Genomic DNA, 9,325 nt, shown 5'->3' with positions numbered 1-9,325 from the left:
TATATCCTCAATCTTCACTCTGATCCGACGATAGCCTGACCTCAAATCTATCTTGGAAAATACGGTAGCCCCTCGTAGTTGGTCCATCAAATCATCTATCCTCGGCAACGGGTATCTGTTCTTGATCGTCGCCTTGTTCAATTGTCGATAATCCACCCACGATCTCGACCTTCCGTCCTTCTTCTTGACTAAAAGCACTGGCGCTCCCCATGGTGAAACACTCGGTCGAATGAATCCCTTTTGCCGAAAGATCCTCTAACGACTCCGCTTCAAAACTAAACGCCCTAAAATCCTACGATTCGTACCCATAAGGAATTTCCCTGAGATCCTAGCTTCCTCATCAACGCCTCGGTAAAACAACTCCCTAGCTCCGCGTGCTATTCTAGATCTCGTGTAACCTCTATAGTTAAATCACGAGCAACTTCGAATAAGGTCCTACTAGGGATAATAATCATAGGATCATAGTCTAAGTAGTAAATACAAGTTAGGCGCGTCACACTCGCTTGAATATAAAAGAGTAAGTTATTCTAGAATACGAGAACAGTTAAAATATTACCATCGTTCCCACGTTCTTCCTCGTTCGACTCCTCAACTCTTGCTCCTCCCTTGATATGAATCCTTTCCTCTGTAGCAAGTTGTTTTCCTTTCCCAACATTCCCTGATGATTCGCCCCTGAGTGCCTTGCAATCTTGGGAGAAATGTCCCGGTTGGTTGCAATTGAAGCATAGACTTTCTTTGGTCTTGCACTTACTAGCATAGTGCCCTACTTCCCTGCACCTGTAACACGTCACTGCTCTTCCCGAAGTCTTGTTTCATGTCCCTTCGGTAGCATCATTCCCTTTCATCTTACTATCAGACGTTTCCTCCTGGGGTGTCTTGCAGTTCACAGCTAGATGCCCCTCTCGGTTACACTTGAAGCATCTCCATCCAGTCACTGAGCACTTGTTAGCAAAATGCCCAAACTTTCCACAACGAGTACATGTCACACCTTTGTCACCAATTGGCTCCCCTCCAGTATCAGCAGTCGTTGGTTTGTAGACTCTTGAGATAAGATCTCTTCCCTTGAAACGCTGATACGGTCCCCACTGATGGTAGCTCTCCCTTCTGTTGTAGCCTTGAGATCCTGACCTCATTGGTCCCCCAGCTCCTGTTCGGTTCATTCCTCTTTGTTGATACATCGCCGTCGCCATCAATCGTTGGTGATGCTCACGTGCAGCCTCTTCAGCGCGCATATAAGCGTCTTCCGCAGCCTGGTTCATCATTGCCTCGATCAGTGTAGCTATTGCCCCCGCCATCCGGTTAAGGTCCACCATCCTATATCTCATCAAACGTCCGATTAGTACTAGCCATACGGTAGCACTAGACAAACCACTCAATCCGATTAAGTAGTAACGCAAACACTTAGAGCGAAAATCGCTCTGCAGACAATCAATTTTTACTCTTTGCAGAGTCACACAACCTAGCACAGAAGACCTATTCCCCAAAGACTCCCAAAAGACTCGACTAAGCTCTGATACCACAATGTAACACCCCGATTTCCAGGTGTCACTTTAGTAACCAAAAATAGACTTTACGCTGAAAACAGGTAATTTTTTCGTTTGATACCTTTTAAATCAAGCAATAGAAAATAAAGACAAAACCCAACCAACACACAAATATTTACACATGTACAGCCTCAGCTGCACTCCCATGTCACGCGCACTCGCAGTGACTCCAAAGTAGTGTGCCCGTAGGCAAATAGTTACAGATCCAGAAGTGTGAGTGAAAAGGTTATAATTACAATCCACTGGGAGAAAGTCGGCCTCAAAATGGCCTAAGCAAAGACCCCTATAGTCCGACTGACTCACTGTGATCCCTCAATAAGAGAACCACACAAAAGCCATGCGTCGGGAACCTACCCCGTCCCAAAAGCAAAACGAATCAGAGCTCTACACAAATATGACGCCTGCCTAACTCTACCAACCCATAACTGCTCACACATCCGAGTCCTCGGCGAACTGAAGACGGCAAGTTGAAGCTCAGCTCCATGCGTCGTAGAACTTCTTTCGTCAGATGTTCACACTCGTCAGTCCGGTCCTCCATGACCCTTCCCCGGTACGTCGCTCGATGACCCACAACATCGATCACCCAAGCGGTGGGGGCATCCCGATCCACAAGCTCATATCTGATCCCCCCCGAGGGAGAGACCATCGAACACCAGTCGGCCATCGACATCTGGCAGCAGGCCGACCGCCCAAACACAAACATACAAACAAAGCCAAGGCGCTAGGGTCAACTCACAGCAATAAGTAGATATACACTCAACATGTGATATGGGGTATAGATATATGTTGATATATATACATATAAACAATCCTAGCATGTTATGGCTCTAACATTGCTTCAATAAACAAACAGCACACAATCTCAGTCAGCATGAATGTATGCGTGAAATGCACAATATGTATCCGGATTTGTGACGCGTTCCCGTTCGCCACAAGTGAAGCATTTTCACTATGGATGGACCATTCCCGTTATCCATCCTGGATGAAATCCATCCTGGATGAACCATTCCCGTTATTCATCCTTGGTGAACCATTCCCGTTATTCACCGAATGATGAACCATTCCCGTTATTCATCATTAATGCAAGGTGAACCATTCCCGTTATTCACCATGATATGCACAGGTGAACCATTCCCGTTATTCACCCGATTGAATGCAACGTGGTTAGCCAAACAACGAATCGTCCTTACCACGAAAGTGTTTAGCTCACAACCCAATCTCAACAAACCCATGAGTTAGTGTCGGTCAATACAACACAACTCGGAGTAAGTGTCGGTCAATACAACACAACTCCACCCACAGAATACACAAGGGTCTAGTGTCGGTCAATACAACACAGCCCAAACAACAAGAGCACTAGGTGTCGGTCAATACAACACGGCTCCACAACACTCCCCAAGAGTACTAGAGTACTCGGTGACTTTCAATCATCACCATAGCTCACCTTAGTGGCTTCCCCCAATTCCGATAACTCTCCAAACCCACAACAAAGTCGACTTTTCCCCGTCTTTCGTAAATATTTTCCCCTTCAGTTCTCCTATGCTTAAACGTTAATAAAAATTGTTTCAATTCGAATTAGTCAAGTTATGAGTTTATTTCTCAAAGTCTAAGTTTCCCAAGTCTTTAGATTTTCAAAGCTCTATCATTCTAAGTTTTCAAAGATCAACCACCCAAAATACATTTCCCGGGGAAAGTCTAAGAATTCCAACATATGGCTAAGTCTCAAACCCCACATTTGGACTTGCCTAGGGTTGTTCATCCAACCCGAAATATCAAAGATCACCAGATCAATGAATCTCCACTCCGAAATTGCGTCAAAACGCACAATCCAACAAAGCACAACATCACAACATCAGTTCATCAACATAATCAACATCAAAGTAAAGCATAAGTCGAATTGATCGACGCCTATCATGCATTCATAGCTAATATATATGTAAGTTGCCCTAACCTCGAGCTGATCCAGCTTCGCAAATCAAATCTCCTTCACAGGAATGCCTTGAAACTTCCAAAGTTCCTTCAACTGAACCTCGGAGGAAAAACAAAGCAGAATCCACACAAAATCGATTAGTTCGATCGCAATACAATACATAAACGATAGACAAAGCATCAAAGCTTCAGAATACGACAAACGGGTACGAAAGGACAAGTTTTCGAAAACGAAAAACTCCCCTCCCCTTAGGAAAACCCCACGGCCATAAGGAGAAAAGGGCTTCGGCTCTTTTTCTTCGATCAAATCAGTTTACAAGGTAGTTTTAGGGTAAAACTAAGGCAAAGAAACTGTCAGAACAATTTTCGGACAATCGGGCCGAAATACGACTACGCAGGGGCATTTTGGTCCAAAATAAAGGCTCAAAACTTCAAAGTTATCAGTTCTGAAAACAAATTTGACAGCAACGATCCTCATGATATCCGTGACAACAAATCCTAAAGGCACGAAGTCAGATTAAGTCTTTTCGACAATAAAGTTTCGAAATGTGAGACAAAAAGAGTTTTGAGTCAATTTTTCAGATCCTGGACAACTGAATCGCAATCAGAGTTTACTGACAGAGGTTTTAGACTCAGGGGAACATAAGGAACATAACCCAAGCGAGAAATCAGAGAAATCGGACAATTTTAGAAAAAGCTCAAAACTTAGAGCACAGAAACGACTTCAGAAACTCAGCAGAAACAGAAATCAGAGGCAGGATTCATGATAGTTACCTCGATACCTAGAAGTAGGGACGAACTGCACGAAGATTGGTCAAGTTTTCGCGGAAATCCCCTCCCCCCTTGCTCCCCACGAAATCAGCCACAAATGGAAAGAAAATGAGAGGATTTTGCTTTTTCGCGCTATTTATAGGCGGGTGAAATCGCGGGAAAATGAAAATTTCGCGATTCCGATTTTTGCAGCACGATCACCGAGAAATTCTAAGAGAGATTCTGGCGTCGGAATTCCAGAACTCAAAACAAATATCTAGGATTTGGGAAAAACGATATCGAAAAACTCAAAAGCGGTGTCGGTTAATCTGCCCCGAAAAACTACTTTTTGCTGTGATGCTCAAACGACAAAACTTCCAACTGAAGAAAGATTGGAAACGTCGAAACAAGTCTGGCAACGCGGACGGAATCTTCTTTAGAAGTCCCGAATAGAAAAAGTCTTCATCCATTGCTCGAAAATAGGGTTTCGAAGCAAAGAAATTAGCGTCGGCGGACATCCGAAAAGTGAAACCTATCGTGCGTACAGTCCAGAGTTCCGAAATGAAACGCTGGTCGATGGAAAAATAAAGAGAATCTTTAAATTTTCCGAGAGTTCGAAATCTCACTCAAAACGTTGCTTTAAGAGCGAAATAGTCTATTCTGGACACGCTCGCCCTAAGGCAAGTGTGCAGACGACTCGCACTAACTCCGAAAACAACTACGCAACATTCCTCAAGCAATTCCTGAACTTTCTTCTTCATTAATCTTCCTCAAATGTCAAACTCCTGTCACGCTTACACTGATTCTACGCGTGAGTCGGAAACTAGCTTGTTCTGAAAATCCAGGTCTTACACCACCGAAATCGGGGTGTTACATACCTTATTTGTACCTCTTTGTATGAATTATTTGTTTATCTTTTACATGCAAGATTGAGCCGGAAATCACACCGACAAGCTCCATAATAACTGTAAAGAGCGAACCAAACTTAATATTGCAGTGTTAGCCAATTAATGTGTATAAGTAAATGAAACATTGATACATAAAAGGAAGATAATAAGAACATATAAGTGTTCCACTAATTAAAATTGTATGTTTTAGTAAATATATCATTGTATTATTTCATATATATATAAAATACTCAATAATTACCTTCAAAAAAATACTCAATAATTATAATTAACAATTGATTTGGTAAAAAATTACCTGTGCATCGCACGGGCAAACGGGCTCTATCCTAGTTGTATTTACACGATCAATAAACGCATTAATGCTGCTTTGGCCTCGCAACAAACCCACATGTAGCTATACCGTTGCCATTACTGTGAGGAAACTTGTCATATTAACACCTGAATGCTACTTCTATCTGTCATTTAAGTTGATTTACAATGTGCTTATGTTGGGCTAACTGAATCATTAGATAATATCTTAAAAGGTGAGATAGAATGAGCTTATGCATTCTGCCTTAAACAACAAAAGAACAAAGATTTTGCAGCTAAACTCACTTGGAACCTAAAAAAAAATGAAAATTAGCAATTTTTTTAAGGGATAAATTTTGCTACATTGAACACGTCAACTTCCCTTCGTCTGACCATTCAAACATTTCTTTAGATCTTTTATCAAGTGATTCTAGTATTATCACCTCATCAATTTCTGGATGCTTAGGAAACAATTTAGGAATTAAAATGAGTGCTAAAAGGAGGAAAAAGGAAACCACATCTACAATCTACCTTTAAGTTTTCTTTCTTTGATTTTGTTTAGTTACCCCTTTTGAATCTGGTCCAAAAATTAAAGAAGCATGTTCTTTTTTTATTATTTAAAAACTTATGAGCAGCTACAGGTCTTCCTTTCCATGCATAATCTGTTCCTTGAGACCATGAGGGTGATTGCATTGGCTTACTTATCTCTCCTACTATTGGTTGTAATGTTGTTCCAATTCCAAAACTCCTCCACTGCACATGGTTTTGTGAATTTTCAATACATTGAAACTGGGTCTATGTCAAATTTTAGTCCTTCTCAAGCTAAAGAAGGTTTCAGACAAAACACAGGTGAAGGTGGTGAATATGTTCAGCATGATGAAAAAAGGAAAATCTACACTGGTCCTCTAATCATTTGCATAAGAGATAAGTGGACATTTAAATTCACAACATATGCATTAAACATTGTATAGAGAACTACAATCGGTACTATTTCAGCCTCTTCTCAAAGACAAAATTTAGACTTTTTGCTGCTAATAGAAACCTGTCATTACAAAATTGATTAAAAAATACATATAACCTCACTTTCCTCAGTTTCAAATGGGACATGTTTGACTCTCCTCCTATTCTCCTAATGTGATAATTAGTGTCTCAATCATGCCATAGTTATTACCAAAGTATATCTCATCACACTGTGCTACTTATTATTGTTAATCGATCAAGGGATTGAAGATTAATATAGTTGAGTTGATAATCTTTTACACTGAAAAACTGGGTAGTAAGATAAGAAATGGTGGGGGGAATCAATTTCATAGAACAATATTTGTATGTGAATCAATAGGATACATAGGGGTCAAACAACGAAACTTTAATCCCAGCAAATTATCTACCTTGGTGAATCCAACTCTTTTATCTTCTTTATTTCTGCCAGTACCTAAGTTCCTGATTGACCGTCGAGTTAATTATGACCGACGAGGATTTAGGAGGCGTAACTCTAGGACTCTTAGTTCTTTCACTAGTGTAGCCATGTCTTCTCGCAGCCATAGATGCTAGTGATTTTGCTGGTGGCACCCCAAGGGAGGGGGTGTAGTGCGATGTTGAAGGGTTTAGCGCTGACATAGCTCGAGGGGCCTTGTATTCCTTCTACTTGTGCCCTATTACACCACACTTATAGCAAAGACTATGTAATTTCTAGAATTTCAAGAAGGCCTAAGCCTTGGGTAGTAGCATCCTTGGAACCCAGAACCATGTGGGTAAGGGATTGTTGACATCTACGATGAGTCTGACCCGAAAGAAAGTCCTTAGCATAGTGCCTCCTATAATAAGGTTTTCAATCTCCAGGATTTCCTCGATTCTATTAGCTATTTTTGCGACATTTGCAGTTGACATGACCTATATCGGTAGTCTGTGGATCTATACCCAGAAGGGTACGAGGTTGGAGTGGACCTCATAGATAGAAACTTGCGGTACCCAGTACTGCAGGTTGAGTAGATGTCCCATCACATTACAGAGGGCATCATTCATTACCCTCGTTGCATCTTCTTCATGTTGAAAAGTGAACATTAGCGAGTTAACACCCATTAAGCTCAGGGTTGTTCCAAGCTTTAGATAAGATGTTCTTGGTTTCCCCTTTGTTTAGGGTTTTGGTTGAGATTATTTTCCCCATTATAGTTTTCTTTGCAATTTCCCGACTTCCTTCTTCATCGATGTGCAGATCTATGGTATCTCCATCCAGTTCTGGTGGAGCTTCCTTGTGCGGTGGTGGGTTGAGGCTCGTTGAGCCTCGAGGCTGCTCTTCGTTCAGTGAGCTCATTTGCACTCAGTCCCTTCTGATTCTAAGCGGAAAAGAGTCAAATGGTACTTGAAGGCAAGAAACCTCAGAAGTTCCCCTATTAGGGAGGTGCTGCTCCGCTAGAAGGAGAGAAAGCTCTTCTTAGATCAAGATGGGTAAAATCCTAGCAGAGCCTAAAAGAGAGAAAGTTGACGCAATTATGAGATATCCTAAGATCATCGTGCATCAGCCTTAGAAGCGTTTTCTCGGGTAATACCTCTGTGAGAGCTCCAAGAATAATCTTGGCCTTTTTTAGACCCAACATCTTGTATTTCTATTTTGTTCCCAATTGGACCAATCATGTGCCTTCAGATTTATTATATCTTTGTTACCACCCCAAAAGCTGAACTAGGAAGAATCTTCTTCGATAACATCAAATCCAACCTTTTTTTTAGATCTCCTCCTTGAAACATTTTGGGCTCTTCTAGACCCAACATTTTGTACTTTATCTTTATTTCTTCCCCAACAGGAGGAATCATTTGATCTGGGCTTATCTCTCTGCTAGCTTGGCTTAGAAGAGCCTTGGAAAACACCACCTACAACCTTACATTCAGATTTTAACTTTTTAGAGCTCCGAGAATCATCTTGGACTCTTTTAGGCCTACTATCATGTATTTCACATATATTTTCCCCCCAAGCTTTCTAATGGCTTGAGTTTGTTTTTGTATGATCTATAGTTGAGTCTCATGGCTTCAATTGGGATGATTCTTTTTGTTTCAAGAATCCTCTTAGGCTCTTTCACATCCACTATCTTGTGGTACAATTTTTTTTCTTTCCAAAGTTTACTAATCAAATACTGAGAAACGTAATGATTGGTCAGCTCTGGAAAGAAAAAATTTGTTCAACAAGATAGTGTATGTGAAAGTGCCTAAGAGGATTCTTGAAACAAAAAGAAACATCCCAATTGAAACTATGAGACTCAACTACTACATATCAAACAAAAACAAACTCAAGCCGTTAGGAAGCTTGAGGGGAAAATAAGTGTGAAATACATGATGGTGGGCCTAAAAGAGCCCAAGGTGATTCTTGGAGCTCTTATAAATTTATAGTTGAATGTAAGGTTGAAGGTGATGTTATACAAGACTCTTCTTAGACAAATTAGTGGAGAGTTAAACCCAAGTTGAATGATTCCTCCAATTGGTGAAGAAATAAAGACGGAATAAAAGATGTTTGTTCTAGAAGAGCGCAAAATTAATCATGGAAGAGATCTAAGAAATAGGTTGAATTTGATGTTATCCAAGAAAACTCTTCTAAGTTCAGCTTTTGGGGTGGTAGCAAAAATACAACAAAGCTGAAAGCAAATGACTGATCAAATTTGTGACAAAATAAAGGTGAAATACAAGATGATGAGTCTAAAAGATTCAAAATAATTCTTGGATCTCTAAAAAAGATGCTACCTAGGAAATCTCTTCTAAAGATTCATGGAGTGAAAATACTATTTCATTTTATAACTCTACTAAAAGCTAGAGAAGAAAATGATTAGGTGAGTACTATGATGTTGATTGTACTAAACATATAATTGAAAAAATGGTACTCATGGAGACTGTCATGTCATTAGAGCCAATATATATAGCTTC

Source organism: Lotus japonicus, chromosome 4, assembly GCF_012489685.1.
Source record: "Lotus japonicus ecotype B-129 chromosome 4, LjGifu_v1.2".
Classification (NCBI taxonomy): Eukaryota; Viridiplantae; Streptophyta; class Magnoliopsida; order Fabales; family Fabaceae; genus Lotus; species Lotus japonicus.
This window is presented reverse-complemented; position numbering follows the sequence as displayed.